Below are 17,154 nucleotides of genomic sequence, written 5' to 3' on the forward strand. Positions count from 1 at the left end.
TACATGGAACCGTACAGTATGTATTCCTTTGGTTGCTCGATTTTTCATTCAACATAACTTTCTTTGAGATTCATTTGTGTTGTTGCATGTACCCGTAGTTCATTCTTTTTGACTACTATATTTTGTTGTTTGAATAAATCACAATTTGTTTACCAACTCTCTCATTAGAAGACATTTGGATTGTTTCTGGTTTTGGACTTTTTGTGTTTTTAACTTCTTTTACATTTAGCTGTTTTCCCTTAATTCCTAAATGTAATACAATCATTTTAAAAAATTCACTCCCACTTACATGTGACCTTGAGCACGTTACTTAGGTTCTCTGAGCTACAGTTTCCTTCCTTATCTGTAAAATGGGATAATAATAGTATCTTTTCTATAAGATTTTTTTTCAGGTATTGTTTCGGGCAATAGTATCTTTTTCATAAAATTGTTTTGGGTATTTTTTTTTCCTTTCAAGGGTAAAAATTTTATTTTTGAGGAACTTCATACTGTACATTTTCAAAGAAAGTCACATAAGAAAGGAAAAAATGTTATCCTCCCCTCACCCTAGAAATAAATAAGAAGGGTATAAAATTTATTTTAAAATCATGATACTTGGAAGATTAGTACCAGAATCTAAAATGAAGAAAAAAGGGGAAAAAAGCATTTACTATATATTTCAGATTTCTTTGGTTGGGGTTCTTCCTTTGTGGTAGTAATATTTCTTCTTTCAATTCATATTACCAAAAGAGTAAAAACCAGGAAAAATATATTTCATATATTCATATGAATATATACCCAAGTTATAATTATTAGGTTTATATACTGAAGCACTTAGGATACTGCCTGGAATATAATAAGCACTGTATACGTGTTTGCTATTATTTATATTATTAGTGAACTGCTGTGAGGATTAAATGGGTCATACTCTCTTCATAGAAACACATCTGTGATGCAAGAGTTACGCAAGGAGCATGGATTTTGAGCCTCATTCTTATCACTTACATCCCTTCTCATAAATATCATGTAAGATGTAAGCTCACTTGTAACCCTGGTATTAATTTTTTTTCACTGCAAGAATACGAGATGACATGCATAGATATGGTTCTCAAATATTCCAGCTGAAAAAATAGTAACACCCCAACCCGCTGAGCCTGTACCCTTTGCAAATACATCATTAGGAATTGCTGGTGTAGAAAATATTTCTCATAATTCTTGGTCTACAGAATGTAGAAAACAATAATTATATCAACTGGCTCGTGTTAAGGCATGCCATTTTAATAAAGTAAAAAGTTCAAAAAAGAAGAGGATCTGCGTATTTTGCTCTGCCTTTTCCTTCTGGCTGCTGCCCTGGCTCTCTTTTCTTTCACAAGTTCTTAAAAAGAATAATGGACAGGGCTTCCCTGGTGGCGCAGTGGTTGGGAGTCCGCCTGCCGATGCGGGGGACACGGGTTCGTGCCCCAGTCCGGGAAGATCCCACATGCCGCGGAGCGGCTGGGTCCGTGAGCCATGGCTGCTGAGCCTGTGCTTCCGGAGCCTGTGCTCCACAACGGGAGAGGCCACAACAGTGAGAGGCCCGTGTACCGCAAAAAAATAAAAAAAAGAAGAAGAATGGACAATCACTGTCTTTACTTCCTCACCTGTGATTCCCTTCTCAGCCTGCCGTGGTCTGGTTCTGGATCCCAGCGCTCCGCAATGGCTTTCTCTAGGGTCAGCAATGGCCTTGCAGTTGCCATAGCTGCTGCACCTCGCTCCGGCACTGGACATGCTCATTCTTTCTTTGAAATTCTTCCTCCACCCCAATTTCCCACCCCATCGTACACTGGTTTTCATTTTTCCTCTTGTCTGTTCCTTCTGGGTCCTCTCCATGTGGGGACCACGCCCCCTCTCTACGCTCTCCCTGGGCATTGCGGGCGCTTTCTGGCAGTCACCACGCCAAAGCCACGTGTTTAAGTGCAGCTCCTCCCCCTAGAGCCTACCCCTCCTGCCCTGAGTCTGGACATCTGGTTGCCCACAGACACCTCCCCGCCACATGCTCGAAACCAAACCCGACTGAGTGTACTCTTTACCTGCCCTGCAAATGCAAGCTTCTGCCTGGCCTCCATTGCCTCTTTCTCTTAAGGGCTCCCCAACCCTTAAGAGCCTGAGGTAGAAACTTTGGAATCATTCTTGATTCTTTTCTCTCCTTCACCACCCACATCTAATTGCTCATCAAGTTCTGTTGTTTCTACCTTGGAAATAGCTCATGAATTCACCCCCTCTTCTACCTTCCAATTGCTTTCATTTATCATAGCTCCACGAGACAGCTGGAATAATCTCCCAGTTGATTTCTCAGTCCCTGTCTGTTTCACTTCCTTCTCCATTCTGCCACCAGAAAATAGTATTTCTTAAAAATAAATCTAGTTGCATCACTCTTGGGCTTTAAAACGTCACTGATTCCTTGTTGCCTATGGCTGGTTCCCACACAGGGTGCCTGGCCCCAGGGTCACCTGGAGATAGATTCCTGGGGGCCCAGCCCAGGAATTCTGAGTCATTAGGTGAGGCCTGGATACCTGCAGTAAAAAGGAGCTCCTTTCCTAACTTCCCTAGGCGGGTCTGGAAGCTGTCTTCCCCGCACCTGCTCCTGCCCCACGGGGAATGTGCTATTCTTAGTACACTGGCGTCTTGTTTGTTCAAGCCTCTGTGCTTTGCAGCCTCTCTGCTCTGCTCAGGCTGTTGTCTCTGCCTAGAACACCCTCTGCTTGCCATTCACCCTCCCTTGTTTTCCTGGTGGGCTCAACCGACAGGCTTCCGTGAAGCCTTCTCTGACTTCCCTGGGATGAATGAGTTGTCCCCTCCTCCGTGTCCCCAGGGCAGTGTGCACACCCCCGTCAGGGCATCTATCAACCCTGCTGCTATATGAGCAGGCCACCTGCCTCTCTTGCTGGATGCATCTTCCTCAAAGGCAGGATGCCGTCTCCTTCTGCCTGTGTCCTTGGTGCCTAGCACAGTGCCTGGCACATCAGCCCCCCTTCCGGCTTGGCCAATGAGTGAAAGAATGAACGTCCCTTCCTCCTTCCCCTTTCCTACTTCAAGCACTGCTTGTGAGATGGCAGTGCTAATAGTTAGGAAAAACCCAATGTGAGTTTGTAAGTGTTGCTTTGGTTAGGACCTCCAGTTTCTCCAAGTCCATTTTGGTAAATTTTATTTCTCTTCTCTCTTTTCTTTCAGTAGCAGAAAATTAAGGAGAGATTGAGGAGGGGCAGCTTCTCAACTCTGCCACCTACCAAGGCTGTTTGATTTGGGTATCATGAGAGAACACCCCTCCCCTGCCCATGTCACTGTAAAGAACTTCCAGCCTGAAAAGCCCCACTGAGGTGGTTTCCCTCGTTGCTGGGCGGTAACATTTATTTCTTTAGCCAGCAGGGCACTGCCTTCTGTGGCCGGGGAGGTGGTGGGGACTGGGGGGTGTGGTCTCCCAGCCTGGAGAAGGCAGCAACAGCAGTGGGGTCCGAGTCCTACTGAGGGTGACATCTGGAAAAAGAAAAGCCGTCAGGAGAGACAGCTGACCCAAAGAATACTGATTAATGGACTGGCCTCATGCTGGAGAGAGAACTTGGATGGTGCTTCAGTTGGACAAGTACATCCGTGGCTTGGGGGCAAACAGGCCAGGATCAGAGAATTCTCAGACCTCAGACTGGACAGAGAGTGAAGAGCTTCCTGGAGGACAGATGCAAGACTCCCACGGTACCTGAGAGGCGGGGATGAAGGACAGACACCAATTCCACAAAAGTTCACTGGGACTAATGCCAAGTTCTTCATTTGGTTACAAACAATCAACTGCTCAAGGGATGTGGGATACCTGGCCTGATGGAAGTCAAGCTCAGGGTGGTGTCTGTTTCTTGGGCTGCACTAAGCTGGGGGTAGTGTTCACATGAAAATAGCGCTGCTGGATCTGGTGAAGACAGTATGAAGGGTGGATTCAATGACTTTCTTCAAACAGCGGAGGCCAGTGGACCAAGGTAAAGGTGATCCAGGTGACAAGAGCATGTTGCACCTGACCGTGGCGAGCTCCCCGTAACTGCGGCCACTTACACTCGTGCGGGGCTTCGCTGTTCCACATTCTCTTTCTTATTTGTTCCCCACACAGCCTTTGGGTAGAGTTGAGACAGAGGATGATGTGCTCTTGTTAGAGCCAAAGAAACGGCACGGCTAAAGAAAGAGCATTTAAGCGACCGGCCCAAGGTCACATAGCTCACAAGTGGCAGAGCTAAGACCGGAAGCCAGGTGTTCTGGTTCCCAGTCTGATGGACTCCCTGAGTTTCCCGTGATAAGGTGTTGAAGGAGAGGCTGGAAGATCATGGCAGGGGTGCCACGGAGGTGAGTCCTTCTGAGCCCTGGCTCTGAGTGTCTGTGATCGCCAGGATGCCCTGTGCTGGACACCAGACTCTTCTGCAAACTGTGTTCATCACTGTGCAGATGATGACAGGATGCAAGCAACTGACGCCCTTATGACCCCCACCAGCCACCGGGCAAACACCAGCATGGCTGTGAGCAGAATGTTCGATGTTCGCTGCCTTTGCAGCACCATTTTCCAATGAGTTATGTCACTTATTCAAAAGTATGATGTAATGAAATAGCTCCTTCTGCCTTTTGGAATCGTGGGTCTGGTATTAGGTCTTTACTTCAAGTGTTATTACTTCCAAATTAACTGCAAAATCAAGCTTTCATTATCTGTGACTTCCTAATTGGTGGGAGTGGCAAATCAGACAGACACACTTAGCGTGGGTTAGAAAGTGCTTGGCAATATGACAGCTACATGTAACGTGTGAGCCTTGATTGGTTCCAGAATCGCAAACCAAACAAAACAGTTCTAAAATACATTATTGGGACAATTGGGGGAATTTGAACATTGACCCTGCACGCGTGGGTGTGTGCATATGAGATATTATCCCATCAATGTTAAATTTATTGAGAGTTATGTAGGAGTATGTTCTTTTTCTTAGGCGATTACATGCTGAAGGACTTAGGGTTAGATTGTCGTGATGGTTGCAATTTATCTTCAAATGGTTCATCAAAAACCATGCACACAATGAGACCAGCGGGAAGAGCAGACTTGGTAAAATGTTAACAACGGATGAATCTAAGAGGAGGGTATTATTTGTACTATTGTTTCAACTTTTCTGTAGGTTTGAATGTTTTCAAATGAAAGCTGAGGCAAGGGTGGATTAATATTGAAATTAAGGCAAATTTCAAGAAATACTTTTACTGTGTTGTAAGCCTAAATACGAAAAGCTCCGGTGGTAAGTAGGCAAGTTGGGGCAAACCATGTTACCTCTTTTCTTTTCTTAGCAGTGTAAAGCCAGTAAACTACAGAATAAAACAAAGACTGTTTTGTGTGGTAGATGAACTCATTTATCAGCTCATTCAGACTTGAGAGGCGGAGGGAAAGATCAGGCTCTTTTTTTTTTTTTTTTTTTTTGGCGGTAGGCAGGCCTCTCACTGCCGTGGCCTCTCCCGCTGCGGACCACAGGCTCCGGACGCGCAAGCCCAGCGGCCATGGCCCACGGGCCCAGCCGCTCCGCGGCACGCGGGACCCCCCCGGACCGGGGCACGAACCCGCGCCCCCATATCGGCAGGCGGACTCTCAACCACTGCGCCACCAGGGAAACCCGAGATCAGGCTCTTTAAGTCTCTTTTCTCTACTGCTATTCCATCACTCTGATTAACCCTATAGTTACTTCCTGATGCTTATAAGAAGAGGAGACAGCCCTACCTCAAACCAGTATAGCCAGGGTTCCAGCATGTTGCCGTACGTAAAGCGTCTTTGAAATACAAGCCATAATTATTTTTGTTTTTTTGGAAAACACTTTTAGTTTGAAAGATGTACAGAATTTAAGAATCTATTTTAAAAAATTAATTTTGAAAGTCAGATGAATTGCCAAAAAAAATAATGTTTTAAAAATTTTTTTTACAAAATATAAATTTTTTAACATAAAAGTATTGCTGTGAAGTGTTTGGGTTGCAAATGTGTAATTTGGAGGGTTATTAAACTTGTTAGAGATACTTTTATGGGCCCAGAAAAAATTTTACACAAGCCTCGCCCAACCTGTTTGTCAATCTGGTGTGCCTCTCGGAACTCTGAAGAGTCCATGGAACCTGGGCGTGACAGGTGGTCAGACCTGGCTGGAATCTGGGCTCCTTCATTGCTTTACTCTTTGCCTTATCCCTGTTATTTACTATAAGTGTCCTCTTACTTTTTGTCCCTGATCGATCTGGCTAGGTTTATCAATGTTATTGATTTTCTCAAAGAAAACTTTTGATTTCATTGTTTTTCTCTATTGTTTTTTCTTTTTTTTTTTTTTTGTTGATTTTTATTCTGATCTTTATTATTTTTGCTCTTCTGCTTACTTTGGATTTCATTTGCTCTTCATTTTCTAGTTTCTTAAGGTAGAAGCTTGGGTCATTCACTGGAAACCTTTCTTCTTTTCTCATATAGATGTTTAGTGATATAATTTTCCCCCTGAGTATTCTGCATTAGCAGAATCCCACACTTTTTGATATGTTGTATTTTCATTTTCATTCAGTTCAAATACTTTCTAATTGCCTTTTTGGTTTCTTCTTTGACTCATGGGTGGTTTAGAAATGTATTATTTAGTTTTCAAATATTTGGGAATTTTCTAGAGATCTTTCCGTTATTGATTTCTAATTTAATTCCATTATGGTTAGAGAACATCCTTAGTATGACTTAACTCATTTCTGATTTATGTTGTTAGGGTTGTTCAAGTTGTCTCCATTGTTACTAATATTCAGTCTATTTTCTCTATCAGTTCTTAAAAGATTTGTGTTGAAATCTTTTGTAGTAAGTATAATTTGCCTGTATCTCTCAGCAATTCTATCATTTTTTAGTTCCTATTCTATTCTACTCTAATGCTCTGTTATGTGCCAAAAAAAAAAAAAAAAGGCTAGAAGTATGTCCTCTTGACCTCTTTATAATTATGAAATGACCTTTTTATCCCTGGTAATATTCTCTGCTCTGAAATCTTGTTTGCCTGATATTAATACAGTAACTCTAGCTTTCTTTTGATTGGTGTTAGTGTGGTATATTTTTTTCCCATACTTTTACTTTTAACCTATTTCTTATTGAAAGTGGGGTTTCCTGCAGGCATCATATAGGTGGGTGATGTATTTTCATCCAATCTGACATTTGTCTCTTAACTGAGGTGTTAGGCCATTTATATTTAATGTGGTTCTTGATATGGCTTAATTCTAGTTGGGTGTTCCTTTTTACTTATTCCATTGCACTTTGTTTGCTTTTCTTCTTTTTTCTGACTTATTTTGGATAAAGTGAGTGTTTTTAATAATTTTATTTCATCCCTGTTGTCTTATCAGCTGTAACTCTTTGTTGCATTGATTCGTGGCTGTTTTAGTGTTTATATATAGTATCATTTTTCAGATATCACAATCTGCCTTCATGTGATATGATATCACTTGACAAGTAGTGAAGTGACATGAGAACCTTGTATTTCTCTCTTCCTTGTGCTATTGTCATACATTTTACTTCTACATATGCTATAAATTTACAATACAGTGTTGTTATTTTTCCTTTACATGGTCGATTATCTTTTTAAAATATTTAAACAATAAAAAATAAAGCCTTTTGTGTTTACCCAGGTAGTTGTCATTGCCAGTGCTCTTCATTTTTTGTATAAATGCAGGTTTCCCTCTGGTATCATTTCCCTTCTGCCTGAAGGACTTCCTTCAACATTTTTTGTAGAGAGGTGTGCTGGTGATGAATTCTTTTAGCCTTTGTATGTCTGGAAAAGTCTTTAGTTTGCCATTGTTTTTGAAAGATAGTTTTACTAGGTATAGAAATCTAGGATGACAGATTATGTCTTTCAGTACTTTAAGGATGTTACTCCAATATCTTCTGGCTTGCATTGTTTCTGACAAGAAATTTGCTATCATCCTATCTTTCTTCTTCTGTTTATAATGTATCTTCATTCTCCCCTCATGGCTGCTTTTAAGATGTTTTTCTTTATCACTGTTTTTAAGCAATTTGTTTATGATGTACCTTGGTGTGTTTTTCCTCATATTTCTTTTCCTCAGAGTTCATTGAGCTCCTTGGATCTGTGGGTTGATAGTCATCTTCAAATTTGGAAAATATTCAGCCATTGTTTCTTCAAATACTTTTCAGTTTCTTTCCCCAAACTCCTTGAGAGAGACTCCAATTACATGTATATTAGGCTGACTGAAGTTGCCCCACAGCTCAGCAATGATCTGTTCATTTTGCTTTGGAAATCTGTGTTTCATTTTACATAGTTTCTATTACTATATCTTCAAGTTCACTAATTTTTTCTTCTCTAATGTATAATCTGCTATTAATTCTATCAGGTGTATTTTCCAGGCACTGGAATTTTTATTTCTAGAAATTTGACTCTGTTCTTTTTTATATTTCCCGTGTCACCAGTTAACATGTCATTCTTCACTTCAGCTCCTTGGACATATGGAATATAGTGTAATAGCTGTTTTAATGTCTTTGTCCACTGATTCTATCATCTTTGTCATTTCTAGGTTGATTTATATAGATTGATATTTCTTCTTACTATGGGTTGAATTTTCCTGCTCTTTTGCATGCCTGGTAATTTTTTATTAGATGCCAGATATTGTGAATTTTACCTTGTTGGCTGCTGGATATATTTGTATTCCTATAAATATTCTTGAACTTCGTTTTAGCATGAGGTTGAGTTACTTGGAAATAGTTTGATCCCTTTGGGATTTGCTTTTAAGCTTTGTTAGGTGAGATCAGAGCTATGTTTAGTTTATGGCTATTCTTTTCCTACCACTAAGGCATTCTGAGTATTCTAGACAATGCCCCGTTAATTATGAGGTTTTCCAGTCTGGTGGAAATAGGAACTATCGCTGGCCCTGTGTGAGCAATAGTTTTTCTAATCCTTCTACATAGTTCTTTGTCTAACCTTGGGCAGTTTCCTCAGCCACATGCACTGATCAGTACTCAGCTGAAGACTCCAGGAAGACCCTCTTCAGTTCTTTGGCCTTCTCTCTCTGTGTGCAGGTCTCGCCTCCCCATTACTCTGTTCTATAAACTCTAGATGTCTTGGCTTCCCTGGACTGCCAGCTCTGTCTCTCCAACTCAAGGAGACCACTGGCTTCTGCCTGAGTTACTTTTCCCCGTACCATGCCTGGGCAAATGTAGGGATCACCCTGGGGTTTTTTGTTTGTTTTTTTTTAAATTTGTTTACATTTTTGGCTGCATTGGGTCTTCGTTGCATTTGCATTTGGCTGCATTGGGTCTGCGTGTGGGCTTTCTCTAGTTGCAGCAAGCAGGGGCTACTCTTCATTGTGGTAAGCCGGCTTCTCATTGTGGTGGCTTCTCTTGTTGTGGAGCACGGGGTCTAGGCACGCGGGCTTCAGTAGTTGTGGCACGCAAGCTAGTTGTGGCTCACAGGCTCTGGAGTGCAGGCTCAGTAGCGTGGCCCACGGGCTTAGTTGCTCTGCAGCATGTGGGACCTTCCCAGACCAGGGCTTGAACCTGCATCCTCTGCACTGGCAGGCAGATTCTTAACCACTGCACCACCAGGGAAGTCTGATCACCCTGTGTGTTATCCACCTCTCAGACATCACTGTTCTCTGTTGCCTGATATCCAGTGTCTTGAAAACCACTGTTTCATATATTTGGTCCAGTTTTTTAGTTGTTTCATGTGGTAGAGTAAATCTGTTATTCCATACTGGTCAAATGTGGAAGTCCACCATAACTTTTAATTGGGCAAAATCCAAAGTACACATTTAAAAACCTACAGTGCTTGAGGGATTTAATATTACTAGTAATGCATTCCCTCTTGTATGCCTGTTCCTTTAAAAATAATTTACATTTAATCTAGTGCTTATGCGGATAAACAATCTCTCCAAGTGATGGGGTTCGTAACATGAAAACACAGACTCTGCCTTTTCTAGGAATAATAGACTTCATTTGTTTATTTCATCTGTCACAACAAATAATTTCTTTAGCACCCACTAGGTGTGACAGAAATAAGTCAGATTTCTCCCATTGACGATCTTAAGTTTGGCCATTCGATGTAGACATGTAAATAAATATTTCAGTATTATGTGATCAGCACCATAATAAAAGTACAAATAGGATGCTTTAGGACCATAAAGAAGGGTCGCCCAGCTGAAGGGCCCATGGGAATGTGGCAATAGGTAAAGGGACTCTTCAAGAATGAGGGGAAGGTGATTAAGCAAATAAGATGATAAATATATTTCAAAGCAGGAAGACTTAAAACAATAAGACACATGGGGGAGCTAAAAGCTCCTGTATTTATGCAGGAGATGAGGCTGAGAGTTAGGTCGAGGAGAGCCTTGTATGCCATACTAAGGAAACAAGATGATTCTGAAAGCAATGAGGAAACATTGCTAGGCTTTTAACAGGGGAGTGAGAGGCTGCAAAGTGGAAGAAGCATTTGGGGGATGACACACCCAATTCCTGGCAGAAAAACCAATTAAGATCTTATGGAAATAGTCCATGGAAGAGGAGTTGATAATATGACATTGAGAAGTGGTAGTAGGGATGGAGAGGAAGAGACTGATTTGAGAAATGTTTAGGAGATACTTTCTGTAGAACTTGGTGATCAACTAGAATGGAGAGGGCAGGAAATGGATGCCTGGTTTGGATGGAACAGAGCATCTTGAACTGAGATAAGAAATTTAAAAGGAGAAAGGACAGGGCTGGGGCTAAAATAAGTTCAGTTCTGGATAGTCAAAGGGAAACATTGTACAGACCCTACATCTGTCATTGCTATGACAGAATATATTGGAGTGATCTGATTACATCTTACTCACTTGCCTAACTAAAGTCGAATGGCAGGACCATAGCTTACTTGTCGCTGTGTCCTTGCAGCTGCCTACCCTGCCTGAAGCTCTGGAATAAGTTGGGCCTGAAGCATAGGTGATGGGGAAGCCATCAATGGATGAGATCACCCAGGGAGAGACAGGAGCCCAAGAAGAGCAGTGACACACAGAAGAAGATGTTCACACCTTGGGGTGAGAATTTGAGAAATGAGTGACCTGGCTTCACATTGCCATAGGGCTTTCCCATGGACCCCATGAAATACCACCTGCTTTGTCAGTGTTTTGGGTTTAGGTAAGTCATTTCCTTTGTATATTTTAAATATTAACACAAAAGCTTTTAGTGATTGTACGGACATATTTTGATCCATCACTTGACTATCTCTGCTTGGAAGAAAATATCTAAGGAGTGGGCAGGGGGATGAAGGATGGTTAATGCAGACTGGACAGAGGCAAAAAGCTACAGGAAGGAAGGATGTGGGGATGTGTATGTAGTTCCCCTGACTCTGGAGCTATGAGAAATAACTCTGATTTTGCAATTATGACGCCAGTAGGGAAAAGATTATATAGGTCAATGTTCTGTTATAGAAATACATCTACTCTGCTTAAAGTAAGAGCTATAACTGAATTATTTTCATGAATACGCAAGCTACTTAACAGAACTCTGAATCTTCTGGTATTTATATATATTAAGAGACCACATATATGAGAATAAGACTATAGGACAACAGTATTTTAAATAACACAATACCATTTCAAATACAGAGCAATAACGGATGCAAAACTGAAACATTAAGGCCCACCAGCAATCCATCTCCCATCATTTTCTCTTGCCAATCCAGTTGCCCATTATTGCTGACTAATAGGAAAACCAGTGGAGGGAATTCCCTGGCGGTCCCGTGGTTAGGACTCTGCGCTTTCACTGCCAAGGGCAGGGGGTTCAGTCACTGGTCAGGGAACCAAGATCCCGCAAGCCACTTGGTGTGGCCACAAAAACCAGTGGCATCAAATAGATGGCTCAAGCTGCCGATCTTTAAATGACCCTTTTGGGCCTCCTCCGTGTCCCTACTGATCTTGCTTCTTTTCCAACTAAGGTGAGGCTTCTGTGACAAAGATTTGGTTTTCAGCTTCCAGAACAGGCTTTCTGAGTCAAGTTCCAGAGCTTGAGTGGAATGCATAGCAAGCGTTGCTCTGGCTTTTGTAGTCCTGTTAGTCAACAGTATAATTTCATACCTGTACTGTCTGTTCTGAATTCTGACAAGCACGATCTGATAGATTGTGAGGAGTGATGAAACACTGGGTTTCACCCTGAGACTGAGGGAGAAAGAGGAAGCTGAGGGGGTGGGGAGAGAGAGAATGAACTTGGAGTCATGGGAAGTACAGTCAGACTGAGCTCTCTGAATCTAGCATTTTTAAAGCATATGCAAAGGACTTTTGTGTTAAACTGGTTAGGGTTATAGATTCACATACCTCTTCAAACTCTGAAGGTTGAAAAATCATCATTTAAATTTCAAAGAAACTCACACAAATTAAAATATACGGGAAACGTCGGATTCCTGCACACCTGTAGTCAGCTATTTTTACACGTGGCAGATGCTGCAGTAATTCTCTCCTGTAAGGTTTCTGTTCATTCAAACCTCTGGTAGCTTGTTAAGAGGAGGTGAAGGGATTCTGTAGCTGATAGACTATTTCGGCAGGATCAGGTAGTTCTCTCCCTAATTAGGAAAGGGTGAGGGCCCTCAGGTTAAATTTCAGTTAAGTACTTCTCCACCCTCACTAACTCCATTGGAAGTATTCAATCTGGCCTTCAAATCAATGGAAGGGGCCAACTATTGTTTAACCAACATCAACGAAGTCATAAAAAGGCAAGTCACAAAAGCACCCGCAGAAGGTTCTCATCTACTATTCTTAGTCTAGGTTGAGGGACACAGTGATATCACCCAGTAATTTCCAACCTTGCCAGATCGAAATGTCACCTGTGATGGGCATTGTTAAAACACAGCTTCCCGGGCTCTTCACTTGGAGACGGAGATTCAAGACATTGGTGGGGAGATGGTGGGGGGGCTGGGGAGAGGGACTGGAAACTGTAACTTTAACAAGTGCCTTTTGTGTGTCTTAAGAGCGGGCAAGTTGGGGGAGCTGGGACATAACCAATGTAAACTTTTATTGAGAAGAGTTGCTTGATGGTTACAAAGTCAGAGAAAACACTTCTCCTCAGGGCTTAGTAACTCCTACCCTAGAGCCAGTAAGCCAGCGACACTTTTGTCTAGTGCCTTTATGACGAACTTACTGAAGTTGCCAATGACAGAGAAAAATCATTTTTGCATGAATTAGAAAACCAGAAAGAGTTGAGTCCAAGGTATTCATCAAACGTGTGTGTGTGTGTGTGTGTGTGTGTGAACGTGTTGTTCCAAGTGTCTTGTGGAGTTTGGCACATTTTTTTTTTTAACATATCAGTGTTCTCCTCTGTAAATTTGGGATAATAATGCCGACTTCCTTGAGTTTGTATGAGGACTGAAGAACATCTGTAAAACCCTGAGCACAGTGCCTGGCATGTAGAAAGCATGGAATGAAGGTAGCTTATAATCGCTATTGTTATTTATACACCAGGATTTAAATCTTTATGATCAAATGATATATGACTGAAAGCTTGCCTTAAATTTCCGTATTTCATAAAAGTCATGTTCTCACACAATTTAGTTCTGGTGCCATCGCTCATGAGTCTACCCAAATGGAATTTTTCTAGAATGTCTAAAACTGTTTTTTATTATTTTCATAACTTTCAGAGCTACAGACTCTGCAGATGTCTTGCTTGGTCTGTACACTTGGGAAAAAAATGAGTTTATTCTAACATTCACAGCTAGAGATTTCACACAAAAATCTAGGTTTCCAGGTTTTCTAGAAAAGTGAGAAGTTGAAGGATACAGGCTCCTTGTTCTCCTGCTGGAGTACCTGCTGGAGTGGAGGAGGGGCTGCCCCTCTGAATGGGGCGCACGTGTTCCTGCTTGTCTGCTTCCTAATTTCTGCGACTCACCTGACCCTTGTAGGCATCTGAGTTTGTCACCCTGACACCCAAGGTGATGTCTTATTTTCTCATACATCTTTGAATTCTCAGCTCTTAACCTGGTTAGTAGTCATAAATGGATAAACTGGAGAAACAGCCACTTAACTGCCCCTCACACCGACACTGTTCCAGCCACTCCAGTCCGCAGACCCCGTAGGTGAATATCCACAGTACCTACCTCCTGTGATCCTCCAGAAGCTGCTGAATCAGGTCCACCCCCAAGCCTGGCACTCAAGATAGCCCCCAGTCCACTGTCGTTTGCCGCCATGTTTCACATCCCAGTTAAGCCAGCTGCATCCACAGCATTCTCTGAGCCTGCTTCCTGCTTTCCCAGCTTGGAGCCTCCACCCTCCCTCTGCACCCCTTCCTTGGGAAAGCCTACCCCTCTTTCAGGTGCCACCTCCCCTGTGATGCTTTTCTAATTTCCCCAACCAGATGTGAACCTTATCATCTGGCATTTCTACAATCGTTGGTTTGTAAAGGTGACGCCCACCCATAGTGCTTTGTACTGTGGTTAGCTGGGTACAGGCCCTAATTCTGCTGCTTGATGTGTGGGAACACCCCCCTCCCCCAGTACCCCATGGCAGAAACCACGTCACAATCCTCAGAGTATCACCAAAACCAAGAGCCCAATATACTGTGAGGGATGATCAAAATATTTAAATATAGGAATACATCTCCATTCTAAGGAGAAAATGCTGTTAACTAATAATCTACTTTCCTCATCATCCTACTACAACATGAAAACTTACTTTTTCTCAAATATTCTGTTTTGGGCCCTCCTTAGAAAGCTTAACTGAACATTAGCCTTTATCATATCATTTAATTGATGGCTTAATAGTTTCTTTAACCGAGAAACGGGGATAATACAACCTCTAGTGTGGTCATAAGGATTCAGTGAGTTATGTGCAGGTGAAGTACTTAGCACAGTGCCTTGGGCAGAGCAAACATCAAGTGCACGGCGATTATTATTACTATGTGAAAACTCACCTAATATTTAGAAACCAGTTAAGAACTGGCTTTGCTTCATTCTACTTTTTCTAAAAATACTTCTTAGTAAAGAGCAGGTCAAAGATTATAGTTTGTGTGACTTAGACTAAAGAAATGTATTTCGCTCAAAAAAAATGGTTATTTCAAATACCAAAGGTTCAGGCAACAGTAGCTTTTTTAAGAGTACACTTTTATAACCACCAAGGTAATGACTGATTCAGGAAAAGATTACCAATGAATGTTAAAACCATCAGGTGAAAGTGTGTTGAGGTACAGGGTATTTACAATCTCAAATTTCATCCCATAGATTAGTTATTAATTACAAAGGGACGAACTGCTTTTACATTGGAGAAATTTGGTGACTGTCACCTCAATTGAGTGGCCAGAATTACCGCCACCAAAGAAAAACCACAACTGACATGCAATAAGATCTACAATAACAAAAAATAAAAACAAAAAATACAAATAAAATTATCATCACTATTACGGGCCAAACAGACCCTTGTGATGTGATGTAATGAGGAAATAACGTCCCTATGCAGTATTCTTGCAAAAAAAGTTAACTTGACTCTACCAAGCAGATAAATCTAGATTGTGCAACAAACTCCAGAACAACTGACTCTTACTTTTCAAATAGACCGATGTCATGGAACACAGGAAAAGAAGGAAAGAAAGAAAAAGAAAAAAAAAAAGGGAAAATCTTTCTAAATTAGGGTCTAAAGACATTAATAATCAATGCAGCGCTGAGCCTTGATCCCATCCATCCTCTGTGGGGAAAATAAGCACAGCTATAAATATCCTTATTTGGACAACTGGTGAAGTATGGATAACCCTATATACTGGATAATTAAACGTAGGGGAAAAAAATAAGATTGTAACTCAATTATATTTTGATTGACCAGCTCTTTCCTGAAGTACTTTGGTGTCTGGGAATCTATTCATTGTAAGACCTAAAAACATGAACATAGGGCTTCCCTGGTGGCGCAGTGGTTGCGAGTCCGCCTGCCGATGCAGGGGACACGGGTTCGTGCCCCGGTCCGGGAGGATCCCACATGCCACGGAGTGGCTGGGCCCGTGAGCCATGGCCGCTGAGCCTGTGCGTCCAGAGCCTGTGCTCCTCAACGGGAGAGGCCACAACAGTGAGAGGCCCGTGTACAGCAAAAAGAAAAAAAAAAAAAAAAAGAACATAACATCTGACGTGTTTGCTCTGTTGAAATGGATTGGAGTTTCTGTAGAAAGAATGCACAACTGGGTTGTAGTTGTATAAATGGGCATAAGAGCTCAGAAGAGAACAAAGTACACATAATTCTGTGGAGTGTTTGATTGGGACAATACTAACTGCCCAGAGAGAGTGCTGGGTAAATGTTCACTGATGACAATAACCAACAGAAAGTCCCAAAGTGGGGCCCTTGCTTTATTGCTTTCAGGAAATTTTACCCACTGAGAATGGATTACCAGTAAAATCATAGAGCAATTTTGTTTTCCTTTCAGCAGACGTGGATGACCAGGCAGCCGGTGGGAGCAGCCCTGGCTGTCTCCATCTGATACAGTGGTGTGTATTAGTCGCCAATAAGGGGAAATTACACAACCACGTGAAAGCCTGGCTGGCAGTCATTAGAGTAATTCAGTGTTTGGGCTGCCTCTGTGTTTCAGGGGGGTGATTGGAGCCATTAACACCTTACCTGTAGTTTCAGAAGCCCCAAATATTTTTATTACTCGTGTCCTCAGGCATAGACTTTTTAATTTAAAAAAAGAAAGTTCAGGATGGAAATAGTGCATCACCACAGGAACATCTCTGCCTCAGAAACACATTATAGTTTACCTGTCAATCTTGTCATCATGCCAGGTTTATTTTGAGTGTCTGGAATGAGGAAGAGGAAGTAAGGAAGAAAGGTGGTGGCAGCACTGACAGAGGAGTCTTCAGAGTCACTAATACCCTGGAAAAGCTGAGGGCCTGATTCCAAAGTGGTACTGACATCTCTGGTTTCTCGCCTCTTTGGCTAATAAGAAAGTCATCATTCTGGCCCTGAGATTTTCCCCTACTTCTTCCAAAACCATTAATGCCTTACTTTTTGGATTTTTTTGGACAGGTGTTATGGTAGATTCAATTTGGCTACAACTTCTTTGGCACTCTCCCCTACAGGAGGTGTGTTTTTATCCCCTGCCCCTCCTTGAATCTGGGCTGGCTCTGTATCTGCTGAACTAACAGATTCCTGCAGAAGTGCATTGAGTAGCTCCAGGCCTGGCCTTCCGGGGGACCGTGTCTTCCTTCCTTC

Source organism: Aethalodelphis obliquidens, unplaced genomic scaffold (genome assembly GCF_003676395.1).
Source record: "Aethalodelphis obliquidens isolate GAN/ISIS:26980383/991018 unplaced genomic scaffold, ASM367639v1 scaffold32, whole genome shotgun sequence".
NCBI lineage: Eukaryota > Metazoa > Chordata > Mammalia > Artiodactyla > Delphinidae > Aethalodelphis > Aethalodelphis obliquidens.